This window comes from Phocoena sinus, chromosome 19 (genome assembly GCF_008692025.1).
Source record: "Phocoena sinus isolate mPhoSin1 chromosome 19, mPhoSin1.pri, whole genome shotgun sequence".
Taxonomy (NCBI): domain Eukaryota; kingdom Metazoa; phylum Chordata; class Mammalia; order Artiodactyla; family Phocoenidae; genus Phocoena; species Phocoena sinus.
In genome coordinates, this window is record NC_045781.1 from 19,088,864 (window position 1) to 19,112,281 (window position 23,418).

The following is a 23,418-nucleotide window of genomic DNA, read 5'->3' on the forward strand; positions in this document are numbered from 1 at the left end:
AAGGCCCTCGTACCTGCCAAGCTCTGGGAAGAGCTACACTCCATCTTGAGAGCAGAACCCTGAAGTTAGAAGCCTGAAGGTAGTTGAAGGACATGAGCTGATGGGAAACGAGGCTCCATGGAACAAATCCTGTGTTGAAACTATTGTCTCCCGAGATTTCTAAGTCATCTAATAGAAAAGAAGAAAAAAAAAAAATCAAATGATTTTATTTTTTCAAATTCGTCTGTGCAGCTCTTTTGAAATTAGAAAATTGCAATCGCATTTTATTCTGTTGACTATTTAGCACAAAAATAACCCACTTGGTATTATAGGAAGCGATCATAAGAATGAAAACACACAAACCCCAACACCACTCTTTAATAATAAATACTTTAAAATAATAGCTAGTATCCTTTTAGCTAATGGAGAAATTACCATTTTTGCTCTGCCAGATAGTTATTCTTTTGGTAAGAGAAACACTAACCTTTTTTCTCCCTAGGGATTTATTAGTAAGCACGTGTAATCTTTGGCAAAAGGAAACCTAAAAATGCGTTTCCCCGGGGACCCGGTGCCAGTCGATGCCTTTCAGCCCGCGGCTGACCTCAGAGATGCAGACAAGGTACTCGTGCTTGTGTTCCCACACGATTCCAGGGTATGCTGGCCTTTGCAAAATATGCTATAGTTAGCTTCAGAAACCATCTCACTCCTTTGGGGGAAGCCTCAGTTCTGTCTCTTAGCATAAAGCTTCCAAGAGGAAAAGCTCATCCTGACAAACCCCACCTTCCCGTGTGTGCAATGTGGCAGCCTTGTCACTGCCGAGGCCTGGACTCCTGGTGTTCGTGCAGAAAGCAGGGAGCAAACAGGGTTTCGCTTCCAGGGAGGTGCGCGCTCTCTACACAGCCATCGAGATTCCCCCAAGCCAGACGGAGATGCTGTTGGACGCACAGGCACCGTGTTTTGATCTCCAAGGATTTGACAGCAGGCTACCCCTAGGAAGATTGTAAAGGCAAGCAAACCTGGTATCGGGTGGGCTTCTGATGGTTCCAAAGGCATCCCAAAGCACTGCCGATTTGGGACCGTGTTCCCTGCTCAGCCAAAACAATGGATTTGCCAAATTGTTGTTCAGTGGCCTGACAGTCCCGGGCAGCCTGATGGTGACTTCGGCCATAGCTTTGGACATCGGGAGTGACTTAAAGTTAGTGGCTTCTTGAGGCTCAGCATTCAGGGGTCAGTGCACTACCCCCGGTCCAAAGAGCCAGGTGTTTTCAAAATTAAATTCTAATGATAAAAGATCAGAGGAACAGCTTTTCTACCACCTTTGTATAATGTCATGTACTAATATATTCTTAATAAATCATTCCTGATGATAATGACGATCAGCAAGGTGACCTCTTTCCAGAGATTAACATCCACAATTAGCTCCTCAGGAATTAGAATACACCGTTATTTATTGTCTCACCCGAGCGGTCAAATATAGTAGCCATCAGCCACATGTGATTATTCACATTTAACTGAAATAAAATGAAAAGTTTCATTCCTCAGTCACACCAGCCATACTTGAAATGCTCAGTAGCCACATGTGGCCAGTGGTTACTCTTTTGGACAGCACAGCCATGGAACATTCTCGTCATCACAGGACGTTCAGCTGGACATGCCATTTTTAAAGAGCTTTTTCCTAATTAAGAGCTCATGCCTTAATGATGAAAGTGTGTTTTCAGTCCATGGGTATTTCTTAGAATCCTTATTTTCCCAATATGGGCTCAGGCAGCATTCTCACGTGCTCGTATCTCTGATCAAAGGCAAGGACGCACATAATTAACCTTGAGCATAAAATTATAAACAGAAGTGCAGGCATCAGTGTATGAAGTTGGTGATCATTCCCCCTGCTGTGAATATTATCTGGGCTGCAAACTCCAAAGCTCGGAGTGCTGATGGATGTGGCCGTGACCTTGCTTTGCCCTTAGCTGGCGGTGAATCAGGCAGTCCGTTGCTGCTCTCTTTGCCCGGGTGGACTTGAAGCCTTCCCTGGGACTGGGAGACTCAGATGTGGCTCTGAGACTGGCATGGCTCTTAGCTCCCACACGTGAGGCCTGAGTGTCCCATGCCCACCCAGGCCTGCAGACCACACCAGGCCTCTGTCTCCTCCACCGTAGCCCCAGGCAGCAGCAAGGGGTGGGGGTAGGGCCCCATCCTGCTCTCTCTTTAAAAATCACAATATATAAATAGGACTTGGGAAATGACTTTTTACATTTGGAGGGTTAAGTTTGAAAAATTGTTGCATTTCAACATTTCACTTCCATTATTTTTTTTTTTTCCCACAGCAGGATTCCAGGACACATTTACGACTGTCATAATTGTGAGTTAGAGATCTCCCAGGCCAAGTGAAATGAAATTACGAGAAACTGAAATCTGTTTTAATTGGAGCATTTATGGAAAAAGGAGTCAGGGTGGCTGCTTTTTCCTTTACGTGACTCTCTGGTTCACGGCCATACCTGTGTCCGGAAACTAGGGCTGGGGAAACTTGGGCCAAGACAGAGCGAGGAGGAAAGGAGAGAGAATGAGGTAGGTGTGTCAGGAAGGAGTCATTTTCTTAGCTTAAAAAAAAAAAAAAAAAAAAAAAATGGAGGTATAGTCGCCGGAGTTCCGCCTCAGTGACCATGAAACCGAGTCGGCAAAAGCTGAAGGACCCGGCTCCTGAAAGCCTCATCAGGGCTTGTCATCGCTCTAATGAATATCATTTAAATTGCTTTGTATATTGGTGGAGTTTGGATGTCGATTTAATTTGTGCATGTGTTTGAGTTCTTCTGCTTGGCTAGGCTAACAGAGAAGCAGCCGCTTAATGAAAGCTGAGTTGGTGACAGTGTGATGCGCTCCAACCCAGTCAAATGGGTTTGAAGAGCTGCAGTGACAGGCCTCAGAAAGAAGCAGCTCTGGCTGGGGGACCAGAAAGTTTCCTGCAGCGCAGGGACCTTCCAGGCGGCGTGGCCAGCTTGCGTGGTCGTGCTAAGTTCACGCGTGCAGTCTCTTCACGGCTTGACCCATCCTCAGCCCAGTGGACTCCAGCTCCAGGCACAAGGGACTGTGCCTGGCGAATTGGGGTCCTGGGGAGTCTCCCCCCTCCCCCGTGGTTAAACAGCACGTTGATGGAACTGCTGGGATGGGCAATGGTGAGGGGAGACGCAGAACCGACTTCTCAAGCAAGGGAGGTGGCCCGAGGCCCCCAGCTGAGATGGTAAGAGGGCATTCTCATGCTGGGACACCCACAAAAGCAAAGGCCTTCTCCCACCCCGAGGTGCCATCCCATCTGCGTGTGCAGAAGCTCAGCTCTCTCAGGACGGTCACGTGCCCATTTTCTTCTTGCCTCTCCCCAGCCAGGCTGGGATTCCTACAGGGCTCATGTGTAGATGAGACCCAGCGGGGCGCCGTGGCCCGGCCCGCCCTGGCCCACAGTTGCTCTTAGGAAGGTCAGCCAGGCGTCTGTTTGCAGAATTATTAGAAGCACAGGATGAGTGCAAACCCATTCATCTGCTGAGCCTACACTAAATCCCCTACCTCCAAAAGGGCCGTGGTTCTGGAAGGAGTTTGACACTTGGCCCTGGTGTTTCACTCAGAGACTGAGCCTTGGGTCTCGTGTGAGGCTCATGGGCTCCCCGACACCGCAGATTCCCCTGGGAGTAGTGAGCCGGGGGTGGGTCCGGGACCTGAGGGGCAGGGCAGGGTGGGGGCAAGGGAGCATATAAAAGGAACCCCCTTTCCTGCCTTCTCTGTGGTCCTCAAGGTCCGACCACTGAACTTCACACTGTTTTCCCCAACTCTGCATTACAACTTTCTCAAATACTGTCAATATTCACGTTATCAACAAGGTAGCATAGAATCTGGAAAAATCACGAAGTAGAGTGTGTTTGGTGTACGGGCTACTTCCTCTGCTGGCTAGATCCCCTCCACCCACGCCCCTGCACGACTCTGTTTCGGGGGTAGAGAGGTAGGCGAAGGGGGTGGTGAGAATTTCTCAAGGCTGGAAAAGAGATGGGCCCATTCTCCTAAATTGAACTGAAGGCCAGAGAGGTGAGGTGTCCACCTGGTGGACAGTCAGCCCCTCTCTTTCTGCCACCAAGAGCCAAGGAGGCAGGATGGAATGGGGCAGGGGAAGGGAGCGCTGAGAAGAAGATGGCGCGCCTTGGGCGTGGGCCTGGTGAAGGCTCTGAGAGCAGATGCAAGGCTGGGGCCAGACACCCAGAGGAAGATAGCTACAGGGAGACTTTGACACTATGGCCCATTTGGCAGCAGGGCTTGCCTTTCCTAAACATGGGGACCGATGGTTCGTCTTGAGAGAAGTTCTGAGGAGCTTCTGTGTGCCCAAGACATGGGGCGGGGGCCCTGGCGAGGTCTCCTGGGACCCCGTACAAGTCCCATCTCAGGGGGCTGGACCATGAGACCAGAGTGCAGCCACGCCTACCCTGTGCCTGCACCCAGAAGGAAGAAATAACGCCTAAGGCCCACCCTGAGCTGTCCTGGCCTTTAATGAGTTTGGAGTCAAGCTGGAGAAAGGAGGCAAAGCAATTGTGACAAGTAAATGACAACGCCCAATTAAGAATGCGATTGGGCAGAAAACAAAGAGTGAGATTACAAGGCTCTGGTCCCGGAAACTCAAAGTGCACTGGCTGGGAGCCGATCTTTGAACTAGCTGGGCCTGGCTGGACCGTGAGGGATGGATAAGATCTGAGCTTGCAGGGAGGGGAGGGCCTCTCCTTGTAAGAAACCACAGGAAAGCTAGTTGCTCAGCTGCCTTCTGGCTGTGCCTTGAGATGGCGGGACCCATGGCAGAACCTCTTGCATCCTGAGAAGCACCTCTGAATCCTCAGAAATGAAATATTGCTACGACCATTGCAGTGATAGATGTTTTTTTATTCTATTCCACCTGGAGGCCTTTCTGGGATTTTCTACTGTAGCTTCTTGACCATTTAGGGCTTCTGGCCCCTTTCTCAAAAGCCCGTACACTTCCTTAATGCCAGGGGCCGTGGACCCTCCAAGGTCCACCACTCACAGGCCTTGGATGTGGGTCTCAGTTGGCACACACTACTTCCAACTGCCTTCCAGAACTTGTGCTTCATGGGGTGCCCGTTCATTTCCAGCTCGGGGGTTCAGGGATGCTTGTCGAGATGCTGTCAGCAGGGATTGCCTCCAGATCTTAAGCAAAGAAAGGACATTTGGCTCACATAGCTGAAATCTGGGCATAGTGGCTTTGGCGACCTTGAGGGGAAAAGCTCTCCGTCACAACAGTGGGAACCCAGGACTGGGTCATTCCTGGACCAACAGCTGTGATTCTGATCAGCAGTGGGTCACAGTCTCACCTCAACCAGTTTTCAGGCCCGAATCACCAGGACTCTTTCTGCCCCAACATCAGGTTCAAGCTGTACACTTAGGGTTCAAGTTTGGGCTGCAGATGGCCCTGCTTATGGGTTGGAAGGTGTTCCTCTGTGCATCTTGAGTGATGTCTGGCCTCAGCTTTGCCAGTGTGGTGATAAGCCTCAGATTCCTCAAGGGATGGCTCCTCCTAATAAAGGATCTCAGTTTTCCATGGGGCAGAAGGATAAGCCTGATGAGAAACCAAGCTATGGGGTTCCCGTGGGCCCTCAGGAGCAGGCTCTCCTGATGGGGGATAGGTCTTAATCCTGGGGCCAGAATTGTACCAAGGTGGATGTCACTGACCTCAGGAACCTCCTGGCCACTCTCTCCTTAAGGTACAGCTGGAGGCCCACCACCCACACAAAGGCCACCTGTCTTTTTTGTTGACACTGCCTCAACCCTGAGATGGCTGCAGACCAGAATTTACTAGGAAGAGGAGCCTTCATCCATTGGCCTCTCTGGCACCTGAACTAACAGTGATTGCGTACCTGGCACAGGTGGCAAAATGTAGCCTGTGGATTGAATACGACCTGCAGATTGTTTGGTTTGGACCACACTTTAAAAAAACACTTTAACTCATTGCCAAATCTTGAAAATTGGGAGATTTCGTATCCACTTCTGGCATCTCTAGATGCCACATTCGTAGGTGACAGCAGGGGGCTGCCCGTCTTCGGGCGGGCATGGGCTCCCGTGTTGGCCCCATCCCTACGACTCCCTATCTGTCTTGTAGGTGAGGCTCCTTCAGAAGTGGAGCCTGAGATGAGGATTTGGTGCGGTCCTCCCTTTGACAGGTGACCCCAAAAAGTACAGACAGAAGTGGGGGGTTAGGGGAGACAGACAGAGAAAGGAAGCCAACTGCAGATGCATTAAGAAGCATGTTGCCACTGGGGGCAATGGGGGCTCCATCCCACTGGGGACCTCTGTAGGACTGTGCAGGAAAATCTCCAAGGGGTCCCCTCTGGAGGTCGGGCAGTTGGGGATCCAGAACTCCCATCCATTTCTGGCTGAACACTGCCCCCTGTGCGTGGAAGAAGATGATCCTGGGGCCTTAGAGACCCAGGTGCTTGCAGTAGGAAGCCTTTAGCAGGTTCAATAACGGTGCAGGTGAAGGGACATGAGGGAACACGGCAGCACCTGCCATCCGGCTGCATTAAACCACCCACGTTTGCGTCTCATCCCTGCACTCCTGCAGGCATTTATTCAGGGCGGGCTCTTTGGTCCAGTGAGAGAGCTCCCGGCAACGGGGAGTGACTTGGCCAAGGTAACACTCCACGTCAGCCACAGAGCTGAGACTAGCACTCGGGTATCCCCCTTCCCCTCTGTGTTTCTACCACCCTGTGCATCTTATTCTGGGGAGACTACAGCCCTGGATGCCTCATTCATCCATTTTCTTTTATTTCCTTATTTAATTATTTATTTATGCGTTAATTACCCATCTAGTTCCAGAGGTAACGTAGGGCTTCTGTCTAGCTCATTAATTGTTGCATTTCTGGCTAGAAACAGTGAGATTGGTTGAGAGGGGTGGGAAGTACAGTGAGTAGGGGGACCCACAGGAACTGTGAAGCACAGAAACCCGGCATTTGGCTGTAGAGCCCCACTTCCATCCGTCTCCTGGCCCTGCACAAAAGGACAGAATGCAGGAAACAGCTCCATTCGAGATGTCCCTCCCATAGGAAGTCCCGTCCTTGGCACAGGGCACAGCTGGCCCCGACTGCCAGGGTGAGCCCACCCCTCCCCCGCACCACGGCCCCCAGCCGGGGAGGGAGGGCTCAGACAGAGCACCTGCCTTCATGCTTTTCTGGGTTCCTCCTGCTCGCTGCTGGGGATGGCGGTGGGCAGGGGGTAGCGAGCTTATAAATGCCAGGAGGGGAGGGCTTCTGTCACAGCTCCATGCAACTTTGCAAAGCTTCAGACATCCCTCATCTCGGCCTCAGCCTCAGCCCCACCCCTGCCATTTCTTTGTGCGGGCGCAGATGTGTCTTCCTCTGTGGAAATGCCCTGTCATCAAGTTAGCATCAGAACCCACACAGGTTACAATAGAATCAAGGTGGGTACAACTGCCATGAGAATTTGGAGGTGAGTTTCCAGTGCCTATGCCCTCAGAGCTGATGGGGGGGGGCGCTGAGCTGCGCCTGGGGTGCAGGGGCTGCAATTCTAAGATCCTGGCAGGAATGGCCTCACGTCACCCTCAGTGGTGCCATCTGTCCTGCCCATTTCTGCTCGCCCAAGACGTCCATGCCAATGCTGCAATCAGTTAGTCCAGAGGAATGGACAAAGGGGGTTACAGGAAATTAATTTCATTTGGGTTTCCTCTCCTGAGCCTGGCAGCCAGCTCTTCCAACACCCACGTGTCCGCAGCCCGACTGCTCTGTCCATCAGCTCTTGTCCAAGTTAACTATTCACTTTATGTATTTTAATTTGGGCAGAATATTTATTTGGCTTAAATTTCCTTTTCAGGGGTTGGAATGTGCCTTCCACACACAGGCAGAGATGATCTGCTTGAATTTCGTCAGAAGGAGTTTAGTTTACAAAGATAGTAACTGAGCTATTAAAACCAACAACCCCTTTTAAAGCAAACAGACCATTAAAATATAGGAACAGTTTATGGCATAAATAAAATGGAGGATATAGATTATTTAAAGATCAGATTTTCAAGAAACAGGGATAAAAAAATTTTAAATAATTTCTCCGTGATTTTTTTTTTTTTTACAAAGTGAACTTCAAAATGCAAATGCAAATTTACAAAAAAGCACAGAAAGACATTAAAAATCCATCTTACTAGTAAAGACATAGGAAAAAGGCTTGACTTTTCCTTCTAGATCTGTATACGAATTCTAAGGGGCGGGGTTGGGGGAACTACTTGAATTCATAAATGACAGAATTTACCCAGCTTATGAAGCCACACTGTGGGAGAAGAAGTGACATTTGCTTCTAGATCATTCTCTGGAGCCGACTGACAGCTACAGTAGTTTCATCCGTGAGTCCGATCCATTGTCTTCCCTCGGCACAGAAGTGCTCTACCGCGGAGGTAGATTTCCACTGCTCTGCATATTTTAAGGGTTATTTGGCAACACGAGTAAAGCTAAAAGTAGCCTCTTAATCTAATTAATTGACATTTCTGAATCTTGCTTTCACAACAACACATGGTTTCATGTTCTGGGTTTTAGCACTTGTCAAGCTTTTTTGGAGAATGTTTTGGTCAGAATGACAAGATAATTTGTGACTGAGGCTCCAAGCTAGAGAAGTGTTTAAGGCTATAATGATTTATTATCATCACAGAATAACAAAATTTACAAAGTGTTTCATCAGAATTTTTGAAATAAGTTTGCCACCATAGGAGAAGCATCGGGCTGGGGCTGGGCTGGCTTCGGAGACAGGGAGGGTCCAGACTGCATATACAAACTCAGCCGTGACTGATTCCTTAAAATTTCTCTATTAAATTTATCTCTGCACGTTCCTTGAGAGAGAAACCCCAGAGCACTTTAGGAAGACAAGAGGTGATAGAACAGAGAGAAAAATCAGACTTCTTCCCCTTTTTGTAAGCAGGAAACCCAAGTCCCCAACTCCATGCCTAACATATATGTGGCTACAGTCAAAGATGAATTTCTACATTTTGGCAACGGTCAGAGTGAAAGTAGTCACACTATCTATAGAAACTTTGAGATGGAGAACACTTGGAGTATGCTACTGAAAATGCAAGAAACACATTTTTGAAAGGATGAAATAATATCACTGAGTGACAGTAAATTAACATGCTGACATTTGCAGACTTTCAGAGCATTGCCATAAAAAGAAGTAATACAACATGACTAATTTGGACTTCTTCTTTCTTCCTTCCTAGGGAGAGACAGCCCTGCCCCTCCGAGGCCACCCTGCAGGCTTTGTCTACCAGGCACTTCCTCCTCTTTCCCAGGAAGCATGTGTGACTCTAACACTCCCCTGCGCTCCCACGTTGCCTCTTGGAGACTCCGGGGAGAATGCAGTGTTGACTTCTGCGATTGGAAGATGCTCTCCCGAATGGCAGAAGAGTGTTCCTTGGCTGGCAGAGGGCACACACTCCGGCCACTGCGTGATAACTGCCCAGATCTCCTGGCTGTAGGGTGCCAGGGCCAGGAGAGTCCTCCAACAGCCTTGAGCACCACTGCACAGATGGGGAGACTGAGGCAGGGACAGGCTGTGAGTTCCCAGGTTGCTTCACTTTCCCCTGGACCAAACATCCAACCTGGAAAGTCCTCCGGGTGAAAACAGGCATCCTCTCCGCCTCCCCGCAGAGGGAGGAATGGGAAAGGGCCCTTCTATTATTGGAGCCAGCACAGTGCTTGGCACACAGAAAGTGCCGGGTTCACTTCGCTAGATTACCAAAAAATGATCCTCCAAAGCTCTTAGTGAGGGCTCTCTCACCCAGCCTCCCCCTTCTCCAGGCGCCTGGCCTCCAGCGACAAGAGGTCATTCTCTCTGGAGGAGGAGGCTCCTTTGTTCTAAGAGCTGTGCTTCCCAGGTGAGTACCACACCCCTCCCTTGGAAATAGATGAGGTGTCTGCATCCTCACAGCCTAGCACTGTGCCTGGCCCGTAGCAGACGCTCAACAAACATGTGTTCCCTCCCTTCCAATGAGAAAGAGACTCCTTTTACTCCTGGAAGCAGACCACCTGGGAATGAATCCATGTTTTTAAAAACTGCTCACAGAGAAGCCTGGAGGACAACCTCACGGCCAGAGGCCCTCAACACAGGCTAGGAGGACGTACCCAGAGACTAGATGGACGCTGAGGCTGAGCTGGGCGTTACCTGTGCAGCCCCAGGTCCCGGCTCCGGAACCCAGACCGATCCACAGAGGGTGAGGGGGCAGCCATTCACCAGACCTTTATGTCAGGTCATCTCACTGCCTGTGCTTAGGCAGGATGCCAAGGTCAAGGGGTGACCTGTCGACGTGGACGAGGCTGGTGAGTGTGACAGTGACCCAGGCAGGGGCTCAACCTGGGCAGAACAAGAGAGGAACCTGGGCTGGGGCTGAGCCTGAGTTGCTGGCTGGGTCTCGGAATTGGCCCAAAGCACCAGCGGCAAAGAGCGGAAGGCTGTGAGCTCTGCGTATGAGGGGACGCAGCAGCTGGCTGAGGCGGGACCTGCGGGGCGCGGACGTCTGGGCTCTGAACGGTTAACCTGTGAAATCGGCACAGAGCAGGGCAGAGGATGTGCTAAACATTCATACCTTTGCTGCTGTCCTTTGATTATTAAAAATCAAATCAGAAGAGTCCCCCTCCTTCCCCCGACTGGGCCCGTGTCTGTCTGATAGGGATATTTCAGCTGCACGGGAGACTGGGGATTCTGGATTTCCTTTGAGGGTTCTCCCAGGGCCTGAGACAGAACACCAGCTCAGCGCTGGCTATCTGATGATTTGAGGGGGCCAGCAGGGTTGTGGGGGGCGCGTGAAGGACCCCAAAGGAGCCACTGTTCCCTTGCTCTGCCTAAGTTCCCAGCTTCTTGTGCAAACACTGCCCAGTCCTGTCCTCAGCCAGCATCCTGAGTGGGAGGACCGAGGGTTTCCGGAGAACCAAGTCTCCTTTTGAGCAAAAAACTGAGGAGCTCAGAAGCCCGGGATAGGTGAGCTCCCGGCCCAGGGGATATTCTCAGGGGTCCACCACCCCTCCCTCTGGATCCGGAGACCATAGGCCCCCAGCCCAGGTGTCTGGCAGGGAATGGCCATTTCCGGGCGTGTGATGTGCTCTGACCAGACCCTGCTTGGATGGTCTGAGGATTTGTGAGCCTCGGGCCACGTTGCGGGCAGAGACTGTTACGAGGTAACATAAGTTGAGAGTAACCTTTCAGCAGAACAGTTTGAGTTAAAATAAAGGGATTGAAAAAGAGTACAATGACCAAAAAATCTATAAAAATGCAATTGCGCTAATATAATTTTATCACTTATTTAAAAATTTAGTCGACCCAAAAGACTACCAAGTGTGAAATTAAGGAACAGCTCCTCTACTTTTATGGAAATCACTCTTCCTCACTTGTCTAATAGCCTGATTTTGTCAGATCATTTATTTCCATGGTTTTAAAATGAGCTTGACAGACAGAATTTTATAACACCACTTTACTGCAAATAAGAACATCATTTTCGCTTATTAAAAGTGAAGCTTAGAGAAAGCATTAAAATTAGCCGTTCACTCTGCTTTAACCTTTTGAATACTGCTGTGACTTTACTCCAAAGACTGTAAGGAAAGCCTCGGGGCTGGGGTAGATGGAGGAGGCGGGACAGGGCACCGACCCCAGTCCTGCGGGCTCTCAGAGGGGACGCCCACCCAACCGGAAATGGCTGTGATGATACCCAAAGGAATCCCCCGCGGGGGATGCTTAGCAGCCAGGGGAATCCCAGCCCAAGGCCCTGGGGAAACCAGGGGAAGCAGCGGGCTGCTTTCCTCCTGGGAGACTAAATATAGAGGGCAAGACTCGCAGAGTCCTTCCACCTTTGTTCAACGCACATTATTGAATCTTTCATGTGCAGGCTGTATTCTAGGCACTTGAACTAACACCTGAGTTAGACCTCGGGGAGCTTAGCATGTCACTGGGGGAGAAAGGTCATAATCCAATAAGCCAATGAATGTATAATGTCAGGCCTGGCAGAGTGATCCAGGCTGTAGAGAAAACCAGAGCAGGGCCAGGGCCATGGTGGCCTGTCCTGGCCATGATGAGAGCTTGCCATCCGTTTCTGATGACCTGAGGGCAAGACCTGGGGGAAGGGCTGTCTTGGAAAGAACAGTTGGAATCTGTGTATGGGAGCCTGAGGGCTTGTTCAAAACCTCAGAAAGCGGGCTTCCCTGGTGGCGCAGTGGTTGAGAGTCCGCCTGCCGATGCAGGGGACACGGGTTTGTGCCCCGGTCCGGGAGGATCCCACATGCCGCGGAGTGGCTGGGCCCGTGAGACGTGGCCGCTGAGCCTGCGCGTCTGGAGCCTGTGCTCCACAACGGGAGAGGCCACAACAGTAAGAGGCCCGCATACCACAAAAAAAAAAAACTTAGAAAGCCACTCTGCCCTCATGGCAGGCCAAGTGCCAGGGAATTAACATCCCCAGGAGCAGCAACCAGCCAATGACTTACGGGAATTGGTGTGTTGATGTCCCAACTCCTCATCCCTCGGAAGGACAAATCCAAGATGTGTGTCCCCAAGTCTTCCCATGGGATGAAGCTCCGGGGCCCATTTTGTTGGCTGCCCTGTTAATGTCCCCTTGACGACACGCATTCCATTCCCCCACCCCCTACCTGTCTTCCCTGCACTTCCCAAGTCAGGTACTTGCCCTGGATCCTTGGCTCAGAGTCCAGGAAATCTAGTTCAAGGCCAAGACTCATGTCGGACAGCTCGACTGATGGCTTTTGCTTTTCCCCAAACCCCCGATAGTACCACATTGTGTGCGCTACTTAGAACTCTCCATCCCCGCAACAACTCCACCCCTCCTGCAGCCACCGGCCCGATCCACCCAGGAGTAACCCCGGCAGTCCTGAACTGCCGCAAAGTAGCAGCTCACGGGACCACAGTGACCGACGGCGGGGTGAGGTGGAAAGCCTTCCTTTCCCAGGGTGGACGGTTGTGAGACACATTTCATGGGGTCCTCCAAAGGTCCCATGGGATGGATCTACCCTCAGCCGTAGCATGGCCAATCTGATTACACATCCTTTAACTGCCTCTGCCTCTTCTGCACCCCCATCCCTCCCTTACTCCTGAACCCAGGGTAATGTTCCCCAATAAATGACTCACACACACTCCGTAGTCTCAGCTCTGCCTTCAGAGGAACCCAGCCTGCGGCACCAGGCTAAGGGGCGAGGGCTTCTCAACGCACTCCAGGTGGGTTTGCCAGCCCAAACCTTCCTCCTCTTTCCCATCACCCTGCGTAGGCTGTGCTTTTGACACATTTGTGCCTTGACTCACACCATTTCCTCTGCTCACAGGTCCTTCCTAAGGTCAGGCCTTCCGTGTGGCTCTCCTAGGTGACACTCCCTGAAGCCACTGACGACCCCCCTTCCTGGAGCATTCCCCCCACCAGAGGCTGTGCTAGGTGCTATGAGTGGGGGTACCCCTGGTTAAACCAGAGCCTCGGGACTGTCATTTTGCAGTGACAGCAGACGGGCAGGGCAGCGACCGCGTGCCAGAGAAGGCTCTGTCCTTCAGGTAATGTCGCTTTCTCTGGACGGAGGGCTGTCTCTGTATTAGAGAACTTCTCTGTACCTGGCACATGATGGATAATTGAGAAATCATGAACGAATGGAAAATGAAGGAATGTATAGTCAAAACAAAACAACCAAATAAGAACAAACATGCTTGGCACCTGTGGGCTGTGTCTGTTACAGTATCGGAGCGTCGTCTCCGCCTCGTAAGCCCTGGGGGCGCCCCCAGGCACCGTCACTCACTCCTGAGGCCCCCTGGGCAAACATCTGTTATGACTTCGTGTGGCAACCTGCTTACAGGTGAGCCTCTACCCCAGCCCGGGAGCAGCTGTGGGCTGAGGCTTTCTCTCTGGCACAGGGCCTAGCAGAGAGTAGGTGCGGCCAGGTGGGCGGCATGTGTCCGGGAGCCCTGTGTGGATGCACGGAGCTACAAGGGGATGTTTCGGTGTGCAGAAGGACCTGAGAGCAAGGTCACCGGGATGGACTGTAGAAGCCAGGCCCTGGGCGAGGCCGTGTCCATTCATAACACATCCCATCCCACAGCCATCCCGTGAGGTGGGAGCCACGTTGTAAACTTATTCCACAGAAGGGGAGAGAAACAGCCTCGAGGTGACTGAACAGCGGGGCCGAGACCACCTGCCAGTGCTGGTGGAGAATGGCCTCATGCTCAGGCCTGGGTATCTCTAAATCTGGAGCTGCTCCTGGGCTCTCCTCTCACAGCTCCACCTCCCACACCACCCTTCTGCCCTGACTGGCCCATCACCCCCTGCCCCGGGCAATCCCTTCTCCCATGACACGAGTCCAGTCTAGGCTTCTTCCTAAGACTGTGAACAGAAGAGCGACAGCCTGACTCATCCCCCAACACCACGATGCCCATGCGGGCCTGGTTCTCTCCGGTGTTATGGCTGGGCCCGGGCTTCCCCTTCAGATGCTGCGATATGCCTCAGGACTCCTAAGGAGAAGAAACTTCCCGTCCATCGCAGGGAAGGATACAGAATTCCCCTGCATACCCCTCTGCCACCACCATCCCTGGCGGAGGGCAGGATGCCACCCCGGACGCCCAGGAGCTCTGCAGTGACCTTGGTGCCAGCCCAAACCACAGCTTCCATGAGGGGAGCAGCTGTGGTGACAGGTGGTGGTGGTGTGGGATCGGAGTGGGAGGTGCGGGCATCAGCCCCTTGGCCCTGCTGAGCCTCGGAGAAAGGACACGGGTCTGGGTGGTGGGGGCGGTGACTTGGATAGAGGCTCAGGTGTGATCCTGAGGGAGACACAAGTCCCCTAGGCTGTCAACGAGTTTGTCCAGGAGACGACACATTTCTGGAACACGGTGAGTGAAGAGGAGGGCCTGGAATGTCTGGAGGACCCAAGGATGGTCCCTTACACCAGCGGAGGTGTCAGCGCAGAGCGAGTGAGCAGAGCAGAGTGGCCAGCCGACAGCTGATCGTTTGGCCGCCTCGCAGCTCCAGGGACAGCATTTTTCTAGAGTCAGTCCTCGCCCCAGATGCTGCCAAGGGACGAGGGGAGCTCAGAAATCTCTGGCACGTTCGGTTGGCGTTCCCCACTCCCTGGGGACAGGGGAAGTTTCACCCCTCAGTTTCCCACCTTCCGGTCCCTGGAGTGCCAGGAACACAGGGAACCAAAACGCAGATTTTTAATCGCCTTTCCCGAAGGCCCCAGGCCCTGCCCCAGGAGAGGAAACACAGACCTTCCCGAGTTAGGAGGAAATGGGCTGACACCTGTTTCCTCCCACTGAAGATGACTTCCCACCCCCTCCTGCTGAGCCACCTGCCTGGTTCCATCTGATCCAGGTGTGGCCCACGTGACTGCTGACTTTTAGACTCCGTAGTCCTTCCTGATGGACTTGAATTTAAGTGGGGTCTCCTGCCCTGCGGTTCCCTCTGGCTCCTCGGGGAGGGTGAGGGGAGGGGGGAGGGAGCGGAGTAACCATGACCTTTGGAGCACAGCCTCCCTCCTGCTGGCCTGGGAGGTCGCCAGGCCCCTTTGACTGTGGTTGCCCAGAACAGTTCAGAGCCCAGGTGAGTCACACAGCAGCTGCAAGGCAAGAACTAGAACTTGAACTCCATGCCTCCAAAACATGGGGAAGCAGGGACACCACACAGCTTGAGAATCACCCGCCTCGCTGAACAGTGAACAGTATCCTTTTACAAGGGCCGGAGCTCAGAAACGCATCCCTGGTGGAAACACAAAGCCTCCGAAACATGAAAGACAGCCCTCAGCCGCCTCTCAGAGGGAGCCAGTCCCAGCGTGTTTTGTGTTTGCACCCTGGGGACCTGATCTGATCGGTGCATGGCCCTGCCAGGCCGGTGGCCCAGCTGGGGCTTGGTTCCCAGAGTCTCACAGTTTCACTGCACCTGTGCAGCATAGCTTCGCGGTGATTCACTCCCGCCTCCACCTTGGCCTCGCCGTGCCTCGGCCCAAGTGGGAGCGGCCCCGGGCACCAGGCATCCCCAAGCAGGCATGGCCGGCCTCGAAGCCCTCTGCTGTCCTCTTGCAAGTGAGGCCCTGGGGACACAAGGCCAGATGGAACTTGCTGGTGGGTCTCAGGAGCTCACTGGTCGGCAGGCTCACTCACTCTCCCAGTTGAGACTCACTAGGTGCCCAGGACCGGCCTGGCCATGTCCCCAGATCCTTGAGGCAGAATTAACATTGGACCGCCCCCTACCCCCACCCCCACCACCCAGCTTTGTTCTGCAGAAGTCAGGGTGGGAGTCGTGTTCAGAGAAGGGCAGGGGCTCCCTCTGCTTCAGTCACAGCCCGACATTCTCTGAGCCTCCAGATCCTGTAGCTAAACACAGATTTGTCTGCAAATCCGGGTAAGAAAATATACTTAATTTGGTGATTACACTGGTAGGCTCTGATGCCATCCTGGCTGGGAAATAGACACACGTTTCAGAAAGAGCAAGGTCACCCCTCTGCATTTCCAGCCCTTCCCTGAAGGGACAGGCGGGTGTGTGTTTTAGACCCTTTCCACTCACTCATGGATGTAGAAGTCCATCAGCATCCTGGGCCCGTATGTGCACAGAGGAGGGTGCCCACACACGTGTGGACCTTTTACAAAAATGTGAGCATTTTGCACATATTGTTGATGCCTTACTGTTCCCAGGCCCCTCGCTGTAAGCCCTGCAGAGGAGCAGAGAGTTTGGGGGACATTTTAGACGCTCAGACATTCCTCCATCAAGGGTATTACAGCAGTTTTCCTTTCTTTTGTCCTTTTCTTTCGTTTCCTTGCCTCCCTCCCTCTCTGCCTCCTTCTCTGTCTCTTTTTCTCTCTGTCTCTGTCTCTCCCCCTCCCCCTTGCAATTATAATCAGCACTGCAGGTAACATCCTCGAATGCATATCTCTGTGCAGGCCTGCTATTCATTCCCCTAACTAACGGGGGCTGAACTAGAACAAAGGGAAGGGCATTTGAAGTTTGATACCCTGCTTTGTCATCCTCCAAAAAGTCCATTTGCGTTTTATAAAACCTTAGCTGTTACATCCTAACTGCTTACATCGCCAGTACGATGGAGGCAACCCACAAATGATGGCCTTGAGTGACTGTGATTATCCCCATCCCTGGGAACGCCTTGTCCTGGCACCTGCAGGGGATATACCCCGGGTACATCTGTAACATCCTCACACTGAGTACACAAATAACATTCAGGGATTGTTTTTGTTAAACTAAACAAGCGAACATTTAAACTGCACTAGGATTCTGTAAAGATCTGTATACTATAGACTTCTATAAAGATCTGCGTGTTTTTGCCTGAAGAGTTTGTATGTGTGGGGAAAAATATAATAAATATAGTTACTATTTTTTTAAACACATCTAACATACATTATCTCGTTGAATCCCCACCACAGTCGTTTGGGACTAATACTACGATTGCTCATGCTTTACAGATGAAGACACAGTAGCTGGTGGTCCCCAAAGCTATGACCACAACCCAACCCCTGGAACCTGTAAATCTTACTTTAGTTCGGAAAACGGTCTTTTCAGATAGAAGTAAGTAAAGAGTCTTGAGACAAAGAGATCGTGCTAGGTTATCCAATGTACCCTAACTCCAATGACAAGTGTCCTGGTAAGAGGCACACAGAGGAGATGACACAGAGGAGATGACACAGGGAGAAGAAGGCCACGCAAAGACAGAGGCAGAGATTGGAGTGACGCGACCACAAGCCCAGAAATGCCAGCAGCCACCAGATACAGGAAGAGGCAAGAAACAGACCCTCCCCTAGAGCGTCCTGAGGAAGCATGACCTTGCAGACACCTTGATTCCTGACTTCTAGTCTCCAGAATTGTGAGACAGTACATTTTTGTTGTTTTAAGGCACCAAGTTTGTGCGAATTTGTTATGGCAGCCTTAGGAAACTAATGCAGACACTGAGGCTTGGAGGGGTCCGCCTGCTAGGGCTCTGCCATGCGCTCAGCTGCCCTGGGGTGTTAGAGAGGTAGAAGGATGGATGAGAGCCTCAAGGCCTGGAGAAGATGGCCGTGCTCCAGGCGTCCTCTGGGGACCACTGTGGGCTGTGTCCAGGGGCCTCTCTGGGTGAAGCTCTGGTGAGAAGCCGTGTGAGCAGACATGGGCTCCGGGGTCAGCGCTGCAGTGGGCAGGATGGTGGGGTGGTAGGATGGCTCCAGAACGTTCTAGAGCCCGAGAAGCTTGTGTGGCTGGCCTCTCCCACCTGCCAGCAGGAATGAGAGCAGGAAGGGCTCTTTCTTCATCTGCACCGGCAGCTACATCTTCTGGTGGCCTTGGCTTGGGAGGCCCAGATGGGCTGGACTCGTCAGCCCAAGAGGTACCCTCTGGGGAGGTGCAAAGGGCCATAGCACCTGTGTCACAGGGGGCAGGGGACAGGGCTGTGAGGCCGAATGAGGAGCAGCTTTAGAATCAGAAAGATCACTTCAGCTGCTTCCCAGGGAATTATTTACCCTCTGAGTGTCAGCTTGATTTTCTGTAAAATGGGCCTAACAATAAAGGGAAGTGTTATACGTGTCTGGCACTGGCTAAGGCCACTGCTGATAGCTTCCTCCTCCATCCCCGCTGCAGCCCTGTGAGCTAGTGAACTTGCTTATTCCTATTTTTCAGATGGAGAAGCTGTGATACGGAGATGTTAGCTCTCCAAGGTCAAGAGCTAGGAAAAGGACCAAGAAGTATTTGGACCCAGACCATAGAGCCCTGGAGTCTATGCTCTTACCCTGCCCAACCTCCTTGGTGAGGAGTAAGTGAGAGAACATTCCAAAGTGCCCGGCGCACAGTCTGGCACAGATCCTAAGGCCCTCCGCATTGGTCACCTCGTGGACCTGTCCCTTACCTTCAGCTCAGGGTGGGTCTTCTCCACAGGGCAGGAGCAAGATGTTCACATTGCCCATCCCATATGCATGTAAGTGGCCATACTGGTCAGATTGTCCAAGTAGCATGAACTCCCTTCACTTAATTGACCTCCGCTGGGCTCAGCACACACCAGTGGCTTGGTTTGTGGTCAGTAGGATGGGCCTGGGGCTGAGGACCACGTAAACCCTGGAAGTGGGCTTGGGCTAATCCAGCAAGAAATCCAGGGTCCCAGTGTCAGGAGTCTGCTCTAAAATGGGGAAGATGCAGGCTCTGGGCAGGCGTGTGCCCTTGGCTTCCTGATTCCTTGCTCTGTGATGAGATCAGAGGAGGGTCCTCTAAAGCATGGGGCTCAGGGAAGGGGCCCCAGCTGCCCAGGCCTGAACATCGTACTGTGCCCAGAGGCTCCACTTCTTCTGCGCTTCTGGAGGCAAGAGAGGTCTGCAGGTACCACCCTGACTCCATTTCTTCTCAACCCTCTAGAACCTTCCATTATGTTTGCTGGCAGGGCAGGTCCTGCTGACAACTGCCCAGTGGTCAGACATGCACCTGATGCAGCCCCGGGAGTGAGCGCTCAGTTGTTCCTCCTGCAGGCCAGCTCACTCCTCAGATGGCAGTAGCAGCTGCCCTTTCCTGAGCACCTACTATGTGCCGGGCTCAGTGCCAAGCCTTTGCCTGCAATTCTGCTGCTCAATGAAGGATGTGAGTTTTGTTCCCATTTCACAGATGAGATGACAGTGCCATCCAGATTCTACAAATGAGCTGGCACATGGGGTGTCTCTTCCGGAGACCTTGATTCAACAGCCTGTCTTCCTCCAACTGGTTTAATTATTTAAAAAATACTTAGCGTATTCCACTTAGAATAGTAGATATTTCATATCTTTTGTTTATTACAATGTACCATGCTAAGCATCCATTATTTAGCTGTGCACTGGTTATAATCACTCTTCAGGTACTGGTATGCCAGCAATAATTTACATCCTGTGTAAGGAGTCAGGATGTAACCTCTACCTGCACAGAGAGAGCTGACAGTAGGATAGAATATAATTGTTCCCAAAAAGCTACACTTGATAGCTAATGAATGAGCAGGTGAGGATTAGAGATGGGGAGATGCACCGGCATTTGTGAGAGGTAAACCAACAATTAGAAGAAGAATGTGTTCTGTTGGCTGTCAGGGAAGATTTTTGCAACACACACACACACACACACACACACACACACACACACACACACACAATAAAAGGGAAAAGACGGTTTAGACTCAAGGGTAGTATGATGTCTGCTGCAGATATGGGAGGAAATCCACACTGAGATAGTGTTTGAAGGTATGTTTTTAAGAAAACTTAGAATTTCCTCCAGTGCCTTTAAGATTTCAAAATCATCTGGGAATGCTTGTCCATACTTTCACTCAACAAATGCACCGCAAGCATGTGTTTGTGCTGGTGTGTGCAGCCTGGGAGAACCTGGGTCAGTAACAGTGCAGCCAAGAGCAGCTCTGGTCTCTTCTGAGACCAAGGGAACCAGGAGCTCCAGGGAGGACTCTTTCTGGGTGCCCTTCCCTGGGAAGCAAATGATAATGATAATCACGGTCATCGTCACTAGTTGTTAAGTATGCTGCACATTACCTGTTATTTCCGTGGTGGCACTAGGAAATGGACGGTGCCATCTTTATTTCATCCAGGAGGGTACTGGGGCTCAGGAGATAGATGAGGGGCAGCAGGCTGCCTGAACCTGCCTCTGGGCCCTCCTCTACCCTGACCTGAGGGTGCTAACTCTGCTGTGGACAGCGGAGCTCAGAGGAGGCATTTTAGGGATTTTGCAAACACTGGAAATCTTCCTGCCAAGGAAAGAAAAAGTTAAATTGCCTGAAGAATGTAAATCTACTTCGATTCTATGTATTCTATATACTTCTATATATCAAGGTTCCCTGTAGAGTGTCTGTATGCCTATAAACACACACATATACGCACAGAGGTCCACATATACTTCCTGTGGTGTGTGAGCGTGTATATGCACTGTGGTGTGCAGTGTGTGTACATGTGCGCGAATTTGAAATCTGCTGCCCTGAGGTCTGTGCCAGAGTCCCCAGTCAGCTGATCACGGTGGGTGAGGGAGCCCACTGGCCTGCCCCTGACTGTCAGTGGCTGAAGCAGCCTGGGATTGTCGGGATTTCATGTCTCAAAGTTTCCCAAGTCTGTTCCACTGGAGAGCAGTGGAACCCAGGCATCGGTGGGGAGAGCCTGCCCTCTGAACAAAGTGATGCTCAGGCTTTCCTATATCCTCTGCTGGAAGCAGAGGAGTTTTCAGATAACTGAAGCACTTGAGTGGTTTTAACATAATTTATTCATGAAGAAGCTCTCTCCAAGCAAATGGGACACTGACTTGCCTGCCTAGACAGAGACCACTTTTCCCTGTTGTGCTTTTTCTCAGTTTCTCAGGGAACCAGGCACCTCACCTTCCTGCTGTATTTTAGTGACGGCCCCAGTGATGGAGCCGAGAGCAGGGACTAGTCATGACTCATTCACTGAGTGTTTTGGGGGGCCTGGCTTTGTGCCAGCTGCTCTCCTTGCACCGCGTCACTCCATGACGCCCCAATGCCCCCATGATTTGTGATGAACAGTCCTATTTAGAAACTGAGGCTTTGAGAGGTCTTACCAATTATTGCCTCTTCCTTGGCCAGATTCGGACACAGATTCTTACTCATTCTGTTTACACAGCCTCTCTGCAGGATCTGTCAAGCTTTTGACCTTGACTCTGGGTTGGAGACCTTGGTTATCTGCTGCAAGTTTTTTTTTTTGTTGTACTTCATTTTTCCTTTAAATTTCTTATTTCTTTTAAGTTTATAATTTCAGGCTTCCAGAAAAGTTGCGAGAATTTCCATATTCCCTTCATCAGATTCCCCAAGTGTTAACATTTTGCCAGTTTTTATCCTCGTCTGTTTTTCCCTCTCTCTTCCCCTCTCTGCCCATTTGAAAATTGAATGCAGACACAGTGCTTTCTTACCGCTAAATACTTCAGTATGTACTCCTTAAAAACAAGGACCTTCACTTATGTAACCACAGGAATCAGAAAATAAAGAAAAATCAGGAAATTAATATCATACAATATGATTATCTAATCCATAGATTTTTATCTGATTTGGCTAATTTTCCTAATAATGTCCTTTGCAGTGAAAATAATCCCCCAGATCACCCACTGCCTTTAGTTTAGTTCCCAGGTCTTTTCTCCTCCCTTAGTGCGGAGCCCTTCCTCAGGCTTCTTTTGTGCTCATGACATTGACGTGTTTGAGGACCTCAGGCTAGTTATTTTGCAGAATGTCCGAAGTTTGGGTTTGTCTGCTGTTTTGTTAAGATTAGATTCAGTTAATGCAGTTTGGGCAGAAATACCACCAGAGCGGTGTGGTGTCTTGTTCTCCTTGGGTCCGACCAGGAGACACAGGATGTGGGCTTGATCCCGGGCTGGTCGTGTTAAATTGAATGCTTGGTTACCGTGGTGTTGCCAGCTTTCTCTACGCTTAGGTTACACTGTTTCCTTTGTAATCGGTAAGTCTCTCACGGGGAGATATTGGCTTGGCCAAAAAGTTCGTTCCGGTGTTCTGTAAGATGCTAACCGAACGAACTTTTTGTCCAGCCCAATATCTTGAGACTGTAAATAGCCAGTTACTCCTCAAATGTTAACCCACTTGTCTTAGGATTCACTGATGATTCTTGGTTGATTTACTTATTATTGTTCTGAAGGCTGCCAAAGGTATGTTTTCTAATTCCATTATTCCTTCTGCATTTACTAATTATCTTCCTACTGTAAGGAAGAGCTTTCCCTTCTTTTCCATTTATACGTTCTATCAGTGTAACTCATGGGTTTTTATTTCATTCAGTGTGTTATAATTCTTTTCTATTATTATTTTGATGCTAAAATGGTCCTAGATTTGACTTTTCAAACTGGTTTCTTTGTCCTTTTGACATGTCCCCATCATTCTGTGAGCACTTCCTCACTTTTTGGCACAAGAAGATGTTCAAGGTTCATCTAGTATTTTCCTTGGTCCTGGAATCAGCCATTTCTTCAAGGGCCTCTGTTGTGTTTTTTTGTTTTTGTTTGTTTGTTTTTAGTGCAGAATGACATATAGAAATGACGATCTGGGGGCTAGACACGCTCATTGCTACTGGGGTGTCATTGTTTCTAGTCCTTTGTATATATACACATGGATAGTCAATCTCTCTCTCTTTTTCTCTCTGCCCCCCATCTCTCCTTTCTTTCACACTTATATTTTTAATTCCAATCCAACACTACAAGGATTCTATCTCCACCACCTCTTTTGAATTTTGCAACTCTATTCTCCAACAGTGAAAAAGCCTGGCTTCAGTTGTCCACAGTATATTTATGTGTTTGTTCAATTATCAGCTACCGATAATAATTTTTGTCAGATATTTTAATTTTGCTTTTAAATTAATTTTAATTGCATAGGTAATACATGAACTCATTATTTTTGACAAAAATTTAATACAGGTAATGCATAAATATAAGTATAAATATATTTTTTCCTCCACACT